At 44.6% G+C, this 22,547-nt stretch overlaps 1 pseudogene; it reads left to right on the plus strand.

The window, feature by feature from the left end:
* The first annotated feature begins 3,852 nt into the window (after positions 1-3,852).
* Positions 3,853-22,547, plus strand: part of LOC149393496 (uncharacterized) — a 78,125-nt pseudogene continuing 59,430 nt past the window's right edge.

The following is a 22,547-nucleotide window of genomic DNA, read 5'->3' on the forward strand; positions in this document are numbered from 1 at the left end:
ACGAGACCACTTGGTCCGGCCTTGGGTCTAACCGTCCACGACTCCTAAATCGTTGTCCGAAAAACTGCGACAACATTACTCATGACATTCTCACAACGTATTTCACCAATAGGCCTTGTTCGGAATCACATAGTGAGTCCAAATTCTGGCTTTCTCAAATGAGAATACGTAAGGTGTGAAATGGCATGTCTCATTTCAGGATTAAGGTAAGCACGATGCAATTCATACGTAGTGACTTCGAGATATAAGAGGTTAAATGTTTTGTTTTTATCTTGTCTCTAGAAGTGCACTAGTCAATTCATTACGTTCCGAAGATACCTAGAAGAACTATAGAGTCTCCAACTCTCAATGCCCGATAACCAGACATCATAGATTCTCCTAACAATCATACTGAGGTCAATAGTCCTTTGACCCTTAGATTGCGAATATATCGTTTTAAGCAAACTACGAAGAGTTTGTTCATGCAAATCTACATTTGTCTCTTCGTAAGTTGTTTAGTTTGTTTATGGACTAAAGACTAATGTTTTATCATAAAGCTTCAAACAGACAAGGAGGAATGAATGAACGTTTCAACTTTTGAATAAGCAATTACAAGCAAGAGTTTTCATGAGACTTTATTACATCAAATGTACAAAATAAAGACTACAACTCTTCTTGTGGGCACCATTGACAACAGCCGCTGGACAATCTTTGGACCTGAAGCTGCTAAGGCTTGGGTATTTTTGGCCGACCTTGAAAAAGGTCTCCCACGAGTGGGCCAAAAAAGCGACAAGTGCCAAAGATTTGCACACATTCCACGTCAGGCGCCGGCCCCACTGTGCCCGATCGTCGTACCTTGACCCTTCGCAACGTGGGGAATCGACCTCATTGGTGAGCTGCGCACAGCCCCAAGACAATACAAGCACGCAATCGTGGCTATCGATTATTTCACAAAATGGGTAGAGGCAGAACCACTGGCGAAGATCACGGAGGCGAACACGACAAATGTCATCTGGAAGAACATTGTCTGCCGCTTCGGGATCCCCGCGTCGATCATTACTGACAACGGAAAGCGGTTTGACAATGCACGCATCAGCGAAATATGCGAACAGTTGGGTATCAGCAAGACATTCTCCTCCCCTCATCGTCCTCAGGCCTGTTGTCGGCCCGTCTAGGGCCGACGAGAACAAATGCATCTCTTCGACACACGTGGCTAGTACGAGGTCTTGGGCGGCAAAGCCCTGACTCAACCAGGGGCCGGCCCAAACCAATGGCCAAGTCAAAAGCCTTGCCCAGCCATGGGCCGAGCCAATGGCTCACTCGGCCATTGGCCGGGTCAATGGCTCACTCGGCCATTGGGGAGATCACTCGGCCAATGGCCGAGTGAACCCTCCAGCCACCAAGGCAGTTCACTCGGCCATTGGCCGAGTGAACCTTCCAGTAGTTCACTCGGCCAATGGCCGAGTGAACCCTTTAGTCGGCCATGCAGTTCACTCGGCCAATGGCCGAGTGAATCTCCCAGCAGTTCACTCGGCCAATGGCCGAGTGAACCTTCATCCGGCCAAGACACCTCACTCGGCCATTGGCCGACCCAACCCTTCAGCCGGCCAATGGCCGACCTAAACTTGCTCACTCGGCCAAGGGGTCTTCAAACCACCCCTTGGCTGCCTATAAATACAGGGGCCGCTCCCCTAGTCCAGGTAATCCATTCTTGAGTACTGAAACGCTGTCGAACTCGTACCTCGCTCGGTTCTCTCAAGTCTCGGCCTCTAAACACCCCTAAAACCTCTATACTCAACCTCAATCCCACTAATGTTGAGCGTCAGAGAGGTAAACAGGGGCACCTCCCCTGTTTCCCCTTTGTAGTTCACAATCTCTTGCTTGCTTTTTAGGTACCGAGACGAGGTGAGCTTCACCAACAGCTAAGGGACGGCTTGGGATACCAAGCCCGACACGCTCGAGCCGGAGTGAGACCACTTGTTCCGGCCTTGGGTCTAACCACTTTGGGCTCCTAAATAGTTGTCCGAAAAACAGCGACAACATTTTGGCGCTAGAAGGAGGGGCATCTCTCGACCTTGACGATGCATTCCCTCTACCAGTTTTGATGAGGACATGCCCCAAAAGGAGCCGCAAGCAAAATACCAAGTGCCGGAAGGACCCGTGACGAGAGCTTGAGCGAGGAGATTCAAGGAGGAGCTTAACAATCTGATCATCAAGCTCCAAGATGAGGAAGGGGACGAGCTCGCAAATGAGAGAATTCAAGGAAGCCAAGAAACACCAATAAAGAACGTTATTTGGGCTGAATTGAATTAGTCGGACTATTACTATTTTTCTATTTTCAGTTTATGATATTTGGGCCAAGACATGTTATTTAAAAACCCGTATGGTTTGTATTGGGCTGGTCGTTTGTTTTTATGTTTATTATTGCTTAAATAAGGCTAAATGGGCTGATTAGGTTATGGGGCCCATGGAGCTACGAATTTGACCTATGTAAACTCTATAAATTAAGCCTTTAGGCTGAATGGAAAAACACATAATTTGAATTTCGAGTTAAACACTTCCTGTGAGGATTTCATTCTCTCTTTGGTTCGTTTAGAACTATTCGAGTCTCTTACAAAGCGGTGCGTGTAGGAGTTCGAGCCCGACTCATCAGACGGCCATTCGCATCCGTCCGTGGCGTCATTCGATCCACCTTCGTTCCTAAAACGTAGACGATCCGTCGCTGTGCTATTGGGGTATCGGGTCTCGGAGCTTAGTCGGCCGAGGTTCGTATCAAGTGGTATCAGAGCTAGTCTCTACTTTTAGGTCTGCTTATCCTTTGTTTCGTTTTCTTTGTTTTCTTTTCTTCGTTTGTGTTTGTTTTCATTCCGCGCGTACGTAGTTGTTGTGTTGAGTCTGTGTTTGTTATCTTCATATTAGGGTTGTATTCTTTTCGTGCTAAGTCTGTGTCCTTGAGCGTCAAAAAAAAAAAAAAAAAGATCCGAAAAAAAAAAAAACACAAGAAAAGAGAATCCGTGGAGTTCAATTCTTATTCAGTGGAAATCAATTCTAATTTTCGCAGCCTATTTTAGGGGATCGATTTTATTCAGTTTCCAGATTTTATCATTTAATTTCGGAAATCTCATTGATTCCTAGTTTCCTGAAATCGGTTGTCATTTATTTGCTTTTATTTCCCGAATCCTTTCTCTTGCATTTCCTGTTTTGTGTGTTCACAATCAATTTCGACATTTCAGTTTCACTTAATTCAGGATTTCATTTAGTTTCCTTATTTCCAGAATCATTTGCCATTTAATTACCCATTTATTCGTTTCCTGTTTGTGTGTATTCACAATTAATTTTCGACTTTTCACATTTAATTTCGAATTAGCATTACCTCCCGGATATCAAAATAAAAAAAAATAAAAAAAAGAGAAAAAAGAGTATTTTTGAGCTCAAGAAATTTTATTTTCCTGATAGATTCCTTGTGTGTTTTGGAGCGTTTTTAGGTATCCTACATCCTATCGAAAAAAAAAAAAAAAAATTTGTCGCCATTTGTTATTTTGGGCTGATTGTCGCACCTTGGGGGGGATTGTTTTTGGGACTTATATAAGACCTGGTCATAACTTTCCGTGGTGTCGTTTTATTGTCCGTGTCGTTTGGGTGTCGTTTGTGTCGTTTTGGTGTATCGTTTTCGAATTCCTTTCATCACCTTCCTGGTCTCTGAGTAGTTCGGTACGAGCCTATAGAGAGTTTGAGTGAGTAGTAAAAGGCAGAGAGAGTATAACTATCGCCATTATCAAACACGAGCGCTGAGTGATATTATTTGAGTGTAAACACGTGAGGGAGAGTTTTGTGAGGTTTTTCTTTTGTTACTAACAATATCTTGCAGCAACCATGTCTAACAACGGCGACGCAGATGAGGGAATTCCAGACCGGAGGCTGATGATGCAAGCAATGATAGGAGAGATGAGAAGGATGATGAGGGAAGAGTTGGAGCCACTACGAGAACGTGTTGAGAGAGTGGAGGAAGGCCAACAAGCTCCCAACAGAGGAAGACGAAGATAGCCAAGGGAGGAGACAGAAGATGAGATGGAGAATGATTTTGAAGAGGAGGATTATAGGAGAGGAGGACGAAACGAGAGAAGGTTCGAAAGAAGACAAGGAGGAAGGGACAGAGAAGACGGAGGAATTGGTGGCATCAAGCAGAAGATTCCAACATTCCAAGGGAAAAGTGACCCGGACGCCTACTTTGAATGGGAGACCAAAGCCCAGTTTGTGTTCAATTGCTACAACTACACCGAACGCAAGAAGGTAATACTTGCTGCCGCTGAATTCACTGATTATGCTATTGTTTGGTGGGATCAGCTGGTGACGAGTAGGCAACGGGATGGAGAGGAGCCGATAGAGACTTGGGATGAGATGAAGGCCATCATGAGGAAGAGATTCGTGCCTCGCCACTATTACAGAGAGCTCTACCAGAAGCTTCAGCGCCTACGGCAAGGCACTCGCAGTGTTGAGGAGTACTACCGGGAAATGGAGGTTGCCATGATCCGAGCAAACATCGAGGAAGATCGCGAGTCTACCATGGCCAGATTTATCAACGGGCTGAACCCTGACATAGCGGACAAGGTGGAGTTGCAGCATTATGTCGAGATGGAGGATTTGGTTCACTTGGCCGTCAAGATTGAGAAGCAACTCAGGACGAGGGGTAGCATGCGGGGAAACCGATTCTCAGACCAACCTGCATGGAAGAAGACCTTCAACCGAGACGAGAAGAGCAGTTTCAAACCACGAGGGGACGTAGCCAAGCCAAGCACTTCCACGGCCCCAACCACATCTAGTCCTGGTCCCAGTGCTCAAAAGAAACCGGAGACGTCATTTCAGCGAAATCGTGATATCAAGTGCTTCAAGTGCCAGGGAGTTGGTCACTTCGCAAATCAATGCCCGAATAAGAGGAGCATGACGATTCTTCCGACCGGAGAGATGGTTACGGACGATGAAGAGGAAGATCAAGAGTGTACCGGAGAAGAGTCAGACGAGGAAATTGAGGCACCAGCAGAGCTCGTGTTGGTCTCTCGACGAACTATGAACGCACAGGTCGTACGAGATGATGAGGAGCAGCGTGAAAACATCTTTCCTCAATCGGCCATTGGCCGACCCAACCCTTCAGCCGGCCAATGGCGGACCTAAACTTGCTCACTCGGCCAAGGGGTCTTCAAACCACCCCTTGGCTGCCTATAAATACAGGGGCCGCTCCCCTAGTCCAGGTAATCCATTCTTGAGTACTGAAACGCTGTCGAACTCGTACCTCGCTCGTTTCTCTCAAGTCTCGGCCTCTAAACACCCCTAAAACCTCTATACTCCACCTCAATCCCACTAATGTTGAGCGTCGGAGAGGTAAACAGGGGCACCCCCCCTGTTTCCCCTTTGTAGTTCACAATCTCTTGCTTGCTTTTCAGGTACCGAGACGAGGTGAGCTTCACCAACAGCTAAGGGACGGCTTGGGATACCAAGCCCGACACGCTCGAGCCGGAGTGAGACCACTTGGTCCAGCCTTGGGTCTAACCACTTTGGGCTCCTAAATAGTTGTCCAAAAAACAGCGACAACAAGGCCAATGGCCAAGTCGAGGCGGTCAACAAGACGATCAAGGAAAACCTAAAGAAGAAGCTGGAGGAAAGAAAGGGGGCGTGGGTCGAGGAGCTCCCCATGGTCCTTTGGGCGTACCGAATGATTGCGCGGAACGTAACGGGCGAAACCCCGTTTTCGATTACTTTCGGCGTCGAAGCCGTGGTACCCGTCGAGAGCAAGCTGCCAACATTCCGCATTGAAGAGTTCGAAGAAACCGCTAACAACGAAGAGATAAGGCACGAGCTGGATCTCATAGACGAGAAGAGGGAAGACAAACTTACTCGCCTCGCCGCACAGAAGAGGAAGGTCGAAAAGTACTACAATTCCAAGGTCAAGCAGCGGAAGTTCGCCGATGGGAGCCTCATCCCCAGAAGGGTGTTCCAAAACACCAAGGTGCATGGAGCCGAGGTCCTGGGTCCAACTTGGGAAGGCCCGTACCGTGTGCGCCGAGCTATACATGGTGGCACGTACGAGCTCGAGAACCTAGAAGGGCTCTTGTTCAGTCATCCATGGAACGCCGAGCACTTGAGGCAATACAACCAATAGAAGCCTGTTCTCGATTCTTTATGCTCGATTGTTTTCATTTTATTTCCGATTATGTTGAGAGACAATTTCAAGTTTAAATAAGGCCAACGGCCTGGGAATGTAATTTTTCCCTATTTTGGCATAGTAATGGGATTACATTTCACCTCAAAACCTTTGTCATATACTGTTATAATTTCTAGTGTCCTCTACGAGTACACAAGAAACTCGGGGGGCCAACAGGATATCTCTTTTCCCGCGACGCTCTCGCACGATTTGATGCCTCACACGCCGAAAGGTAGCAAGACGCAACAGGTCTCGTCCACGACCCTAACGCTGATCCTCAAGCGGCAGTCAAAACCCAAAATGCAACACGCATACCGACAAGTACCGCACTAGACGGGAACATCGCTTGCCTCAAGCCCGTCTTGGCACACAACACGCACGCCGACAGGTAGCGTACACGCCGGAAGATGGGCGCGATAGCCGTCCAGCTCGTGCGTGCCGATAGGCAGCGAGTTACGAATGGTGTTGGAATTGATCTAGGGTTTAAGAAAAAGTTTAACGCTTCGGTAAGCGGTGGAATTTTAAAAATTTTCTTTTGACAAGTAAAATGATTTTACTAACCTAGACAAAGAGCAAGTACACGTAAATAAAAACTATTATGAGCATATTAAATTTACTAACCTTTTTAGAAGCTTGAACGTTGAGAAGCTTTTGGAAAAGGTTGCAACGTTCGTCTCCCCTCGCAGCACGTCTCTCTTCTTTCCTCGGCAACACGAGCAACCACGATGGTTTCTATCACAAGAATCACTCGAGAGAAAAGGAATTAGTGAGTGGGCACTTTTAAATGTGACGACTCGAGAACAAGTCTCAAAGTAAAAGATCTAAAAATGCTAGGTCAAATGAGGACCTAGGTGCCAAAACAAAAAACGAAATTGACTAGAGAGAGAGAGAGAGGAGTTCGGCCACCACAATGTCTAGAGAGAGAAGCTCTCAATCTCTAACTTATGTGGAATGAATGAAATGAGAGAAACAAGGGTCCTATTTATAGGACAAGGGTTAGCCTTGGAAAGAAGTAGTTTCCTCTTTTTTTTTTCCAAGCATTCATGAGGAAATCTTATTTCCTCTTTTTTCCCTTGCTTTGCACGTCAAACATAGGCTTCTAGAAGCCTTGGATTTGTTTCCTCATTTAGTTTTGCTTCTCTCTTGACTCTAGTTGGCCGAAATTGTCATTCCTCTTGGGGAAAATTTGTTTCCTCTTTTTCTTTTGGCAAGTATCTTCATACATTTATGCACAAAATAAACTCTCTTTTTCTATATTGGGTTGCACGAAATTAGTCTCCCATTCTCTTGGGTTGGACGGCCAAAGGGCTTCTAGAAAGCCTTTCTAGATTTTTCTTTGCTTGTTCATGACAACATAAGAAAAGCGCATTGAGAATTTTCAAGTAAAATTATATGAAATGAAATTAATCCACAAGGCCCAATGAACACATCATGGCCAAGTGATCTAGGCCATCATATGACCATGTCAAAAAATTTATCGACATTCATTTCATGCTCTGTCAACTCGTTCTTGTTTTGACTTAGCTTCTAGTTTAACTATTCCTACTCGATATGATTTGTGACAGTGACCTCATGGACCCAAATGAACAAAGCTTGAGATAAACGCTGGGACTCAAATGTTCACAAACCTTTTCCAAGTTTAGCTTAATGCCAACTGACTCCACTAAAGAGTTGACACTGAAAATCTCTCGGTTCAAATGAATTTATTTTCTACTCAAGAATTCAACCAAATTATGATGAGCGGATCCACTGAATATTATCTATGTTTACCCTTCATGAATATCATCAGCTAGTCAGGATTTACAAAATTACCATTTTACCCTTCTAACTATTATTTCCTCAACTCCTTTGTCGCTTGTGAATAAGTTAGAAACAATGTATTGACAAGGAGCTAACAAGTCACATTGTTTCATCCAAAAGAGTCAGGACTCAATTTGGACACTGGCCAGTTCATTTATTCACATTCCAAGGAACAAAGCATGAGGTGATATACATTGCATTTCAGCAATCTTGTACATGAATTCCATATCTATGAGAACTTCACAAAGTTACTCATGACATCTTCATAACTTAGTACTTCACCAATAGGTCCTGTTCAGAATCACATAGTGAGTCCAAACTCTGACTTTCTCAAATGAGAATACGTAAGCTATGAAATGTTATGTGTCATTTCAGGATTAAGGTAAGCATGATGCAATTCATACGTAGTGACTTCGAGACATAAGAGGATAAATGGTTTGTTCTTATTTTGTCTCTAGAAGTGCACTGGTCAATTCAGTACCTTCGGAAGATACCTAGAAGAAATATAGAGTCTCCAACTCTCAATGCCCCATAACCAGACATCATAGATTCTCCTGACAATCGTACTGAGGTCAATAGTCCTTTGACCCTTAGATTGTGAATATTTCGTTTTAAGCAAACTACGAAGAGTTTGTTTATGCAAATCTACATTTGTCTCTTCGTAAATTGTTAATTTTGTTTATGGACTAAAGACTAATGTTTTATCATAAAGCTTCAAACAGACAAGGAAGAATGAATGAACGTTTCAACTTTTTATTAATGAATAAGCAATTACAATCAAGAGTCTGTGTGAGAATTTATTACATCAAATGTACAAAATAAAGATTACAACTATTCTTGCGGGACCATTGACAACAAAGTCCCACTTGACTCAAAGAAGATGTGTGTAGTCCTTCATGCCTTTATCCCTCTCGATGTTGGTCGAAGACCTTGTTCGCTAGGGTCTTGGTGAATGGATCTCCCAGAGATCAACTTCACGTCCACGTCTCCGCGTTGCGCGATCTTTCGAATCAAATGGTATTTCCTCTCAATATGTTTAGAGCGCTTATGGCTTCGATGTTCCTTTGAGTTAGCGACAGCCCCACTATTATCACTGTTGGAATTGATCTAGGGTTTAAGAAAAAGATTAAACGCTTCGGGAAGCGGCGGAATTTTAAAAAATTTCTTTTCAAGTAAAAACAGTTTTTACTAACCTAGACAAAGAGCAAGTACATGTAATTAAAACCTATTATGAGTATAGAAGTTTACTAACCTTTCTTGAAGCTTGAACTTTGTAGAAGCTTTTGGAAAGTTTGCAACGCTCGTCTCCTCGCAGCACGTCTCTCTTTCTTTCCTCGGCACCTCGAGCAACCACGATAGTTTCTATCACTAAATCACTCGAAATAAAAGGAATCAGTGAGTGGGCACTTTTAAACACTACGACTTAAGAACGAGTCTTGAAGTCGCAGAGCTAAACTCTAGGTCAAATGAGGACCTAGGTGCCAAAACAAAATCGAAAATAAACTAGAGAGAGAGAGAGGAGTTCGGCCAAAGTTCTAGAGAGAGAGTCTCTCAAATCTCTTAAACTTGGATAAATGAAATGTGAGGAATGAGGCTCCTATTTATAGGAGGAGGATTACCTTCAAAAGGTAGTTTCCTCTTTTCCTATTGCCTTGCACGTCCAACATGCCTCATGAAGGCTTAGGATTTGTTTCCTCATTTGATTTCCTCTTAGTTGGCCGAAAATGCACTTTCCTTCTTAAGGAAATTTGTTTCCCCTTTTTCTTTTGGCAAGTATCTTCATACATCAATGCACAAAATAAACTCTCTTTCCCTTGGGTATTTGGGCGCCTATAGCATTCTAGAAAAGGCTTCTAGAAGCTTTTCCATTTGTTCATAACAACATGAAAAAGGCCCATTAAGAATTTTCAATAAAATTCTTATGAAATGAAATTAATCCACAAGGCCCAATTAATCATATTATGGCCGAGTGACATTAAGTCATCAAATGAACTTGTCAAAATTTATTGACATCCATTTCATCCTATGTCTCAAAAGACAAGAATACCCTTTTAACTATTTTCGTTCTTGTTTTGACTTAGCTTCCAGTTTAACTATTCCTATCGATGTGATTCGTGACAGTGACCTCATGGACCCAAATGAACAAAGCTTGAGCTAAACACTTGGACTCAAAAGTTCACAAACCTTTTCCAAGTTTAGCTTAATGCCAACTGACTCCACTAAAGAGCTGACACTGAAAATCTCTCGGTTCAAATGAATTTATTTTCTACTCAAGAATTCGACCTAATTATGATGAGCGGATCCACTGAATATTATCTTCATGAATGTCATCAGCTAGTCGGAATTTACTAAATTACCATTTTACCCTTCTAGCTGTTATTTCCTCAACTCCTTTGTCGCTTGTGAATAAGTTAGAAACAATGTATTGACGAGGAGCTAACAAGTCACATTGTTTCATCGAAAAGAGTCAGGACTCAATTTGGACACTGGCCAGTTCATTTATTCACACTCCAAGGAACAAAGCATGAGGTGACATACATTGCATTTCAGCAATCTTGTACATGAATTCCATATCTATGAGAACTTCACAAAGTTACTCATGACAGACTCACAACTTAGTACTTCACCAATAGGCCTTGTTCGGAATCACATAGTGAGTCCGAACTTTGACTTTCTCAAATGAGAATACTAAGGTGTGAAATGGCATGTCTCATTTCAGGATTAAGGTAAGCATGATGCAATTCATACATAGTGACTTCGAGACATAAGATGTTAAATGGTTTGTTCTTATATTGTCTCTAGAAGTGCACTGGTCAATTCAGTACCTTCGGAAGATACCTAGAAGAACTATAGAGTCCCCAACTCTCAATGCCTCATAACCAGACATCATAGATTCTTCTAACAATCATACTGAGGTCAATAGTCCTTTGACCCTAAGATTGCGAATATATCGTTTTAAGCAAACTACGAAGAGTTTGTTCTTGCAAATCTACATTTGTCTCTTCGTAAGTTGTTAAGTTTGTTTATGGACTAAAAGACTAAGGTTTTGTCATAAAGCTTCAAACAAAGAAAGAATGAATGAACGTTTCAACTTTATTATTAATGAATAAGCAATTACAAGCAAGAGTCTTCGTAAGACTATATGACATCAAATGTACATAAATAGACACTACTACTCTTCTTGTGGGCACCATTGACAACAAACTCCCACTTGACTCAAAGAAGATGTGAGTAGTCCTACATGCCTAATCCCTCTCGAAGTTGGTCGAAGACCATGTTTGCTAGGGCCTTGGTGAATGGATCTTCCAGAGATCTACTTCACCTCCACGTCTCTGCGTTGCGCGATCTCTCGAATCAAATGGTATTTCCTCTCAATATGCTTAGAGCGCTTATGGCTTCTAGGTTCCTTTGAGTTAGCGACAGCCCCACTATTATCACAATAAAGGGTCATGGGCTCGTCGACGTTTGGAACAACTTCCAAATACTTAAGGAATTTTCTAAGCCATACAGCCTCTTTGGATGCTTCACAAGCAGCCACATATTCTACTTCCATTGTGGGGTCAGCAATGCAAGATTGCTTAATACTTCTCCACACAACAGCTCCACCATTAAGGATGAACATGGATTTCCTGGAATCCTTATCCGCTTGAAAATCGGAGTCGGTATATCCCGTCATAGTCAGGTCAGTACCTGAGTATGTAAGCATCAAGTTCCTAGTTCTTCGAAGATACTTAAGAACATGCTTAACAGCAATCCAGTGCTTGGGTCTAGGGTTGGATTGGAAACGGCTAACCACGCCAACGGCGAAACAAATGTCAGGTCTAGTGCAAAGCATAGCATACATGAGGCTTCCTACGGCAGAGGCGTAAGGAATTTTCCTCATGTCTTCAATCTCTTGTGCAGTCTTGGGAGACTGGTCCTTAGAGAGTGAAAACTCCATGCCTAAAGGGTGTTTGACCCTTCTTGGAGTCTTGCATCGAGAAGCGATCCATCACCTTATCAATATAAGATGCTTGAGAGAGCGACAGGGTCCGGTTTTTCCTATCTCGAAAGATTTGGATCCCCAGAATGTACGCGGCTTCTCCTAGATCCTTCATATCGAATTGCTTTGCCAGCCAGACCTTAACCTCATATAACTTACCCACGTCATTACCAATGAGTAGTATATCATCGACATATAGTACCAGAAACACAACTTTGCCTTCGTGTATTAAATTGTAAACACAAGGCTCATCTATTGACTGTTCAAAGCCGAAGCTCTTTACAGTTTCATCGAATCTAATATTCCATGACCTAGATGCTTGCTTTAGTCCATAAATGGATTTAAGCAACTCACAAACCTTGGTCTCTTGACCTTTATCCACGAGACCGTCTGGTTGAGCCATGTAAATGCGCTCGTCAAGATTGCCATTCAGAAAGGCAGTCTTGACATCCATTTGCCAGATCTCATAGTCGAGAGCTGTAGCTATGGATCGGAGTATGCGGATGGATTTAAGCATCGCGACTGGTGAGAAGGTTTCTTCATAGTCAATCCCTTCTTGTTGGGTATAACCCTTCGCCACAAGTCGTGCTTTGAACGTCTCGACGTTCCCATCAGGACCCCTTTTCTTCTTGTATATCCCCTTACACCCTACGGGTTTAATCCCTTCAGGAAGGTCTACAAGTTTCCAGACTTTGTTGACATACATCGAGTGCATTTCAACTTTCATGGCGTCAAGCCAAAGGTTTGATTCAGAACAAGCCATCGCTTGGCTATAGGAAACAGGGTCATCCATGTCGGAGACGGCTACAAGAGAGTCTCCATAAGACATGTACCTGTCAGGCTTTTGAGTAGCCCTCCCACTACGTCTAAGTACTACTTGACGAGATTCTGATGAGTTAGGTTGTGTTTCAGTTGGGGTAAGAACAGTTCTTACAGATGAGGTAGAAGCTTCCTCACCCAACTTTTCTTCAAGCACAATTTTGATTCTAGGTTTTGCATCTTTCATAAAGTCCTCCTCGAGGAAACGAGCATTCGTGCTAACGAAAGTCTTATCGTCCTCGGGACTATAGAAAGTAAAACCTTTGGTTTCCTTCGGATATCCTACAAACAGGCACAATTCTGACCTACTAGCCAACTTGCTAGTCTTTTGCCTCAGCACGTGTGCAGGGCAACCCCAAATTCGGATGCGGCCAAGATTCACTTTACGGCCAGTCCATCGTTCATAAGGAGTACCAGGAACCGTTTTGGACGGAACTTGGTTCAGAATGTAGGCGGCTGTTTCGAGGGCATATCCCCAAAAGGAAAGCGGGAGTGATGAGTAACTCATCATCGATATAACCATCTCCATAAGAGTTCGGTTTCTTCTCTCTGACACTCCGTTTTGTTGAGGTGTGCCAGGTGCGGTAAGCTGAGAAGCGATACCTTCTTCTTTAAGAAAGTCATCGAACTCTCCAAACATATACTCACCACCTCGATCAGATCGAAGAGTTTTGATCACTTTGCCAGTTTGCTTTTCCACTAAAGCCCTAAAGATCTTAAATACGTTAAAGGTCTCAGATTTGTGTTTAAGCAAATAGACAAACCCATATCGCGAGTAATCATCAGTGAAGGTAACGAAGTATTCGTATCCTCCACGTGCCTGTTGGTTGAGCGGACCACATACATCAGAATGTATTAGTTCCAGCAACTCAGTGGCTCTTCGACCCTTATCGGAGAAAGGTCGCTTAGTCATTTTTCCTTCTATGCAGGATTCACAAGTAGGTAGTGAACCTATTGCAGAGGCTTGGAGTGGACCATCCCTCACAAGTCTCTTAATCCTTTCTAGACTGATATGACCAAGTCTCAAGTGCCAGAGGTATGTTGATTTTGTTAGATCGGAGGATTCAGAAATTTTGATCCTCTTTGGCTCCCTAATTAGATCATTATCTATTTCGGTGTCTAAAAGAGAAGGTTGAGTGAGATAGATGTAGAAAAGAGCATTCTTCATACATGCATCAGTGACAAAAGAATTATCAGGAAACGAAATACGAATTCCATTCTTAATGAACTTTAAACAATAATCTTGCTCACGAAGACGAGCAACGGATATTAAGTTCTTCCCAAAGGTAGGAACAAAATAAACATTATTCAAGTTTAAATTGCGGTCTTCAAAAGACAGCGTCATGGATCCCACAGCCTTCGCAGACACCAGGCTCCCATCACCCCATTTGAAACAGAACTCGCCTTCCTCTAAGCTTTTGGTTTTCTTGAAACCATTCAGGGAACAACAAATATGGTTAGTAGCAGCGGAGTCAAGAATCCACGTTGATACATTATCAGCTACTAAGCATGCTTCGGTAACTAGTACAATACTATGTTCCTTTGCTTTGAGATAGGCGGGACGGTTCTTTTTATCAGCCTTGTAAGGTCTCTTCACAGTTCCAGAGGCGGAGGCTTTTTGCTCAGTAGCATGTGCCTCTCCTTGATTCCTCTTTCTCTTAGTGAGACCTACAGCAGTGTGAAGTTCCTCCATAAGCTTGGTAACGGTGTACTCTAGCTTGTTAATGGAGTAGTTCATCTTGAAGGTATCAAGAGATGCGGGGAGAGTTTCTAAGATCACATCTATGACATTCTTCCCATCAATCTCAGATCCTAGGATTTCCATTTTACTCAGATGACTAATGATCAATATCATAAAGTCTCCAATAGGAGTCCTAGCCTGCATATGACAGTTCATAAACTGTCGGACTGCTTGTAGCCTTGTTTGACGGCTTTGCCCTCCAAACATCTCAAGGAGATTGTAGAGCATGTCAGCGGCAGTCTCGAAGTCACGATGTTGCTCTTTCAGCATATTGTTCTTAGATGCCAAGATATAGCACCTCACAATCTCATCGGATCGAAGCCAGGCCGCTAAGGCGTCATTGTCCTCTTGAGTTGAATCATCATTCGTCAGAGGAGGACATGGGGTGGTGAGTACCCATTTGTGCTTGTTAACGGTATGTATTATGTCGAGGTTACGTTTCGAGTCTATGTAGTTTTCGTTTTCGAGTTTGTTCGAGGAAAGAATGAAAGAGAGAGAGTTGGGAGACATATTGCCTATAAAGGTGAAACAAGTTTATGATTAGTCTTTGGTTTAGGATTTAAGTTTGTTTAAGACTTTATAAAATCCAAAGGTGTTATGAACGAAATGACACTTTACTCCTTCGAGGGAAGGCCGCAACGAGTCTCCTTTCATAAGTAAATGACTCATCATTAATGCATAGCCAAGATGTCAATACATCAATTTTGACTAGCCACCTTGTAAATTGATTTGATCACTCACATCCTTTCGCAGGGCCTCGAGGGAGGATTACTAGGGATTGAGCCTAAGTGTGTAACCAACCACTTAGTCCAAAAGATTGACTTTGAAAAACAATCCGCCGAGGGGAGGTCTTGTCATCATCGTCTCACTCTCGGACGTAGCTCATTGAGCAATGATCAGAGCAAAGCGCCCTTGAGTACTCTCATTTAAGAGAGGGCCACGAGGGTGACTCTTAGTCCGGCGACACTTGCACTTTTCGTTAGTGTTGGGGATCGTGGGTTACAAACAACAAGTATAACCCTCCCACTTAGTTTTTGGAGTTGGTTCATCGACTCTTTTAAGTTCGGAAACAAATTTCCTAGTTAGAGAGCGACAGAGCGGACAACTAGAAGAGAATCCTAGATCGACATGTTCAGAGCAGTATTAGTGCATAAAGGCACAAGGTACATACTCGATCTTTTCCTATTTTCTATTTCGGGAAAGTGCGTGAGGGAAGTGTGAACTTCAACTCACTCGAACACTTGAAAGTTTGAGATTACACATCTTTTTATTTTTCGGCTTGTCTACAAAGAGACCTCCCACTCAAATTTTCAAGAGCATATAGATTTTGAACATATGTGATATAGATATAGTTTTGAAAACATTTTGAAAATTTATTTGATTTGGATGACAAAATATTTTCAAGTTTGAAAGTGAAAACGATTTTTCAAAATTCAAACTAGTTTTGTAAAAACTCAATTTTCAATTAAACTTTCAAAAATCAAAACATTTTAATCTTACACATCATGTTTATAATCATATGAAAAACATGGTAGTGGGGTTTGAAAATCCGGATTTCTAAAAAACTGGAGTTTCAGACAGCCGCGCACCTCGGAGTAAAATCACCATATCTGGCGGCTCCGATGTCCTTTTGAGCCGAAACCGGTGGCATTGGACAGAGGACAGACAGAGCTTTAATTGATTCAAGAATCATTAAATTTCGATTTCTGAACAGAGAGTTATGCCACTTTTAATGCGGGTTTACTCCAGCTCGAAGAAAAAGAAATAAATTAAAGCTTGGTCCTATTTAGGTGCGAAAAAGAATCAAGTATAACGGAACATTTTAAGATGTTGTTTAAAGCTTTTATTTGTGTTTTATTAGCAGGGTAATAACATAGAATAAAAGAAATAACAACAAGCATAAAACGAAAACGGTAAATAAAAGAAACTAGAAAGACAAAGTAACTAGTCACAAAAATTACCGAAATTTCTCAAACCTTTAAAACACGTTTTTCAATATAAAAAATTAAAAACTTTTAGAACTGATTCTAATGTGTTTTAAAAACATCCCAAACTCATAGAAAATCAACATGCTTTTTAATTTAAAGACATGAGCAATAAATTAAAAAAAAATCTAAGCTAACAATTCTAACTTGTCACAAAATTAGTAAACTTTCGAAAACGATTTTCAAGCTCATAATTTTAAAAACATGTACATGCTAATCTTTGACCATAGCTCTGATACCATTTGTTGGAATTGATCTAGGGTTTAAGAAAAAGATTAAACGCTTCGGGAAGCGGCGGAATTTTAAAAAATTTCTTTTCAAGTAAAAACAGTTTTTACTAACCTAGACAAAGAGAAAGTACATATAAATAAAAACTATTATGAGCTAAGAAGTTTACTAACCTTTCTTGAAGCTTGAACTTTGAGAAGCTTTTGGAAAGTTTGCAACGCTCGTCTCCCCTTGCAGCACGTCTCTCTTTCTTTCCCTGGAACCTCGAGCAACCACGATAGTTTCTATCACTAAATCACTCGAAATAAAAGGAATCAGTGAGTGGGCACTTTTAAACACTACGACTTAAGAACGAGTCTTGAAGTCGCAGAGCTAAACTCTAGGTCAAATGAGGACCTAGGTGCCAAAACAAAATCGAAAATAAACTAGAGAGAGAGAGAGGAGTTCGGCCAAAGTTCTAGAGAGAGAGTCTCTAAAATCTCTTAAACTTGGATGAATGAAATGTGAGGAATGAGGCTCCTATTTATAGGAGGAGGATTACCTTCAAAAGGTAGTTTCCTCTTTTCCTATTGCCTTGCACGTCCAACATGCCTCATGAAGGCTTAGGATTTGTTTCCTCATTTGATTTCCTCTTAGTTGGCCGAAAATGCACTTTCCTTCTTAAGGAAATTTGTTTCCCCTTTTTCTTTTGGCAAGTATCTTCATACATCAATGCACAAAATAAACTCTCTTTCCCTTGGGTATTTGGGCGCCTATAGCATTCTAGAAAAGGCTTCTAGAAGCTTTTCCATTTGTTCATAACAACATGAAAAAGGCCCATTAAGAATTTTCAATAAAATTCTTATGAAATGAAATCAATCCACAAGGCCCAATTAATCATATTATGGCCGAGTGACATTAAGTCATCAAATGAACTTGTCAAAATTTATTGACATCCATTTCATCCTATGTCTCAAAAGACAAGAATACCCTTTTAACTATTTTCGTTCTTGTTTTGACTTAGCTTCCAGTTTAACTATTCCTATCGATGTGATTCGTGACAGTGACCTCATGGACCCAAATGAACAAAGCTTGAGCTAAAAACTTGGACTCAAAAGTTCACAAACCTTTTCCAAGTTTAGCTTAATGCCAACTGACTCCACTAAAGAGCTGACACTGAAAATCTCTCGGTTCAAATGAATTTATTTTCTACTCAAGAATTCGACCTAATTATGATGAGCGGATCCACTGAATATTATCTATGTTTAGTGATAGAAACTTTCATGGTTGCTCGAGGTGCCGAGGAAAGAAAGAGAGACGTGCTGCGAGGGGAGACGAGCGTTGCAACTTTCTAAGAGCTTCTCAAAGATCAAGCTTCAAGAAAGGTTAGTAAGCTTCTTAGCTTATAATAGTTTTTAATTACATGTACTTCCTCTTTTGTCTAGGTTAGTAAAAAACCGTTTTTACTTGTAAAAGAAAATTTTTAAAATTCCGCCGCTTACCGAAGCGTTAATTATTTTCAACACGAGCCTGGCTATCCTCGGCCGTTGGCCGGCCCTAGAGCCAGCCTCGGCCAATGGCCGGCTCAAATAGCCTCGGCCATTGGCCGGCCCTAGAGCCAGCCTCGGCCAAAAGGCCGGCTCAAATAGCCTCGGCCATTGGCCGGCCCTAGAGCCAGCCTCGGCCAATGGCCGGCTCAAATAGCCTCGGCCATTGGCCGGCCCTAGAGCCAGCCTCGGCCAAAAGGTCGGCTCAAATAGCCTCGGCCATTGGCCGGCCCTAGAGCCAGCCTCGGCCAATGGCCGGCTCAAATAGCCTCGGCCATTGGCCGGCCCTAGAGCCAGCCTCGGCCAATGGCCGGCTCAAATAGCCTTGGCCATTGGCCGGACGTAGGGCCAGCCTCGGCCAATGGCCGGCTCAAATAGCCTCGGCCATTGGCCGGCCCAAGGGTCAGCCTCGGCCAATGGCCGAGCCAAGGCCATCCTCGGCCAAGGGGTTGCCCAAAATGCCCCTTGGTCGCCTATAAGTACCGGGATCCCTCCCCTGGTCCAGGTGATCCATTCTTGAGTACTGAAACGCTGCCGAACTTGTACCTCGCTCGTTTCTCTCAAGTCTCGGCCTCTAAACACTTAAACCCTCTATATCCACCTCAATCCTACTAATGTTGAGCGTCGGAGAGGTAAAGAGAGGCAACCCCTCTGTTTCCCCTTTGTAGTTCAGGCCTTCCTGCTTCCTTTTCACGTGTCTGGACGAAATAGACAACACCAACAGCTAAGGGACGACTTGAGATATCAAGTCCGACACGCTCGAGTCAATACGAGACCACTTGGTCCGGCCTTGGGTCTAACCGCCTTTGACTCCTAAATCGTTGTCCGAAAAACTGCGACAACATTTTTGCGCTAGAAGGAGGGGATCACCGACCTTAGCGCGCTCTCCCTTCCATTCCACACTCTCACTACTCTTATGACTCTCGAGAGATGAGTCACCTTCCCACTACCTCCGCCGGCACTCGAGCGACGGGTTCGAGGTACGGCCTCCGAAGCCTCGCTCACCGTCTTGAGGGGCAACCTCGTGATAACGAGAGCCAGCCCCAAGACACGGCGAATGACCCTGAGGCCGAGCTCTGAGAGGACACGGCCCGGCGGCTTGTGGAGCTCCTTGACCGTCCCGTCGTCGACGGCTCGCTCATCGCCAATCTCCTCGGCTACGACGTAGAGGATCGATCCGCCCAAGACGACTCCGACCCCGACTATGTGGGGGAGTCAAGGACCGATGAGGCGACTCCTAGCCTCGCCCAAACACGGCCCGAGAGGTCCAATGGTGCATTGGCCGATCCTTCGCACCCGGAACGATGACAGGCACGGTCTCATTCCCGGGGCCTCGCCCCCTCGGTTTCAAGAGGCGGCCGGACTCGGCCCCTCGCCGAGGAGAGAGCGACTCTGGTGGATGATGGGGCCGATAGCCGAAGCGGTCGCCGGACGGTCCGACCAAGGGCGACCTCGCCTAGTCGCTCACCGAGCGTTGACCTTAGAGAGCGCTTGACGGCGCAGAGAAACTCCCGAGGGCAGGATCTCCGCCAACGGCTCAACTCTCGAAGGGATGCGCTTCCCGCCACAACTCTTGGCCGGCCTCAGGCCAATGTTGTGGACCAAACGTCCAACGAGATCCAACCGGCGACTCCCGTGGCCCCGACGGTCAGCCCTGCTAACGGGCTCGACATGGTCACGATGATTCAGAGCCTCCAAAACCAAATCATCGAGATGAGGGAGTCGGGGAGGCAGATGCCGTATGGAGGGATCGAGGAATCATACTCTCCCTTCGCCGCGCAAATCCTCGCGCAACCTTGCGTGGGGAACTTCAAATTGCTGTCCATCCCTCCCTATGATGGATGGACTGACCCGAATTTCCACATCCAACACTACGAGACGTGGATGACAATGCAAGGGCAGCCGGACGTGACCCTATGCAAGGCCTTCAGCCTGACCCTCACAGGGTTGGGCTTTGAGTGGTTCCGGAGTTTGAGACCTGGGAGCATCCCGTCCTTCCGGGCCTTGCGAGAGGCATTCCTTGCCCGCTTCGCCACACTCGTGGCACAAAAGAAGTCGAAGACCCACCTCCCCTCCATTCGGCAAGGGAGAGACGAGACGTCGAGACAATACCTCGCTCGCTTCACCGAGGAGTCTCACAAGGTTGAAGGATTCGACGACAAGGATGCCATCACGGCGATCACCCAGGGAGTTCGCACGAGCGACTTCCGCAAGTCTATCGTTGGGAAAGTCCCGCGAGACATGGCGGAGCTAATGTCGAGGGCCCGCATGTATATGGGGATCGAGGACTATCTCGATGGCCGCGACGGACGGAAGTCAGGGGGACAAGGTAGTCGCCGCCGCGACGACCAAGACGAAGATCGTCCCGACCCTCGAAGGAAGAGGAACAAGGGAGGCTGGGCCCCTAACGGTCGCCCCCTCCCCGGGCCGAGATCGTCAAACGTTGATAGCTTTCGAGCGTTATCGACGTTCACCCCTCTGAACACCCCGCAAGAGCGGATCCTAGCTCTGCACCGCAACAAGCTAGGAAGTCCGACTCCTCTAGCAAAGGATCCCGCGAAGAGGGATCGAAACAAGTTCTGTGAGTACCACCAAGATCACGGGCATCTGACGTCCGAGTGTTATCAACTCAGGCGTCAGATCGAGGCCCTGATTCAAGACGGGAAATTAAAAGAGTATGTCCTGAGAATGGTCGGGATGGCCGCGGCGCACGGAGAGCGCCCACGGCAAGCAAGGAAGGGTCCGGCGACGGTGACCGTCACAGACCAAGTGGCGAACCAACGACCGGAGAGCTCACAACTGCACGTCGTGGGCTCAATCATGGGCGGCCCAGAGTTCGGGGACTCGAGCATGCAAAGGAAGAAGTACGTGCGATAAGTCTCCCAGGGGAATGTAGCGCACTACATCAACCTCACATGCGATGCTCCTCCCCTGGCCCCGTTCGAATCTATGTTCTTCGCCGGCCAAGAGGCAGCACGAGTTCTCCACCCGCACAACGACGCAATAGTCGTCTCGGCCCCGGTCGCCAACAATCTTTGATAACGGTAGCTCCGCCGACATCATCTTCAAATCAGCGTTGGACAGGATGAAGCTGACCGGACTGAGACCGACCCCAATCTCGACCCCACTCTTTGGCTTCTCCGGGGAGAGGATCATGACGGAGGGCACTATCGACCTCCCGGTCACCTTCGGGACACCGGGGGGGCTCGAGGTCACTCGCATCGTATCATTCCTAGTCGTGGACCAGCCCTCGGCGTACAACATCATCATCGGTCGCCCGACTCTTAATCGGTTGAAGGCCATTACGTCCACCTACCACTTGATGATGAAGTTCCCGACTGACAAGGGAGTTGCCATAATGTTGGGAGACCAATCGATGGCAAGGATGTGCTACATCCAAGGCGTGGAGGGGAAAGGCAAGGGAAAGATGGTGAGCACCATCTTCCAACTCGAAGACAAGGTCGACCTCGGCAACCCGTAGAAGCCCACTCCCGATTTCTTTATGCCTGATTCTTGTCATTTTATTTCCTATTTTGAGACTATTTCAAATAAGGCCAATAGCCTGGGAATGTAATTTTTTTTACTATTTTGACGTGGTAATCAGGTTGCATTTTCACATCGAAACCGTTATCCTGTTGCATTATAATTTCTAGCCTCCTCTACGAGTACGCAAGAAACTCGGGGGGCTAATGGGGATCAATAGCCAGTCGATTAAACAACTCAAAAAGAAAAAAAAAACAAAATAAAAGTAAAAGCATAACAAAGTCTCAAGGGGCCGATGGTTAGGCCGGAGGTCCCAGAGAGAGACGGTCTACGTTTCTCCTCGAGTTGAGTTCACTCCTCGAGTCGAGTACCGAGTCCACGATTCGACTAGCTACTCCTCGTGCCGACTCTACATTTCTCCTCGAGTTGAGTTCACTCCTCGAGTCGAGTACCTGTTGTCAATGGTGCCCACAAGAAGAGTTGTAATCTTTATATTCTACATTTGATGTAATAAAGTCTCATGAAGACTCTTGCTTGTAATTGCTTATTCATTAATAAAAACTTGAAACATTCATTCAATCTTCCTTGTCTGAAGCTTTATGATAAAACATTAGTCTTTAGTCCATAAACAAACGAAACAACTTACGAAGAGACAAATGTAGATTTGCATGAACAAACTCTTCGTAGTTTGCTTAAAACGATATATTCGCAATCTAAGGGTCAAAGGACTATTGACCTCAGTATGATTGTTAGAAGAATCTATGATGTCTGGTTATGAGGCATTGAGAGTTGGAGACTCTATAGTTCT

The sequence above is a fragment of the Urtica dioica genome, chromosome 6, assembly GCF_054948205.1.
Source record: "Urtica dioica subsp. dioica isolate 48M chromosome 6, U.dioica_male_clone48M_v1_H2, whole genome shotgun sequence".
Lineage (NCBI taxonomy): Eukaryota > Viridiplantae > Streptophyta > Magnoliopsida > Rosales > Urticaceae > Urtica > Urtica dioica.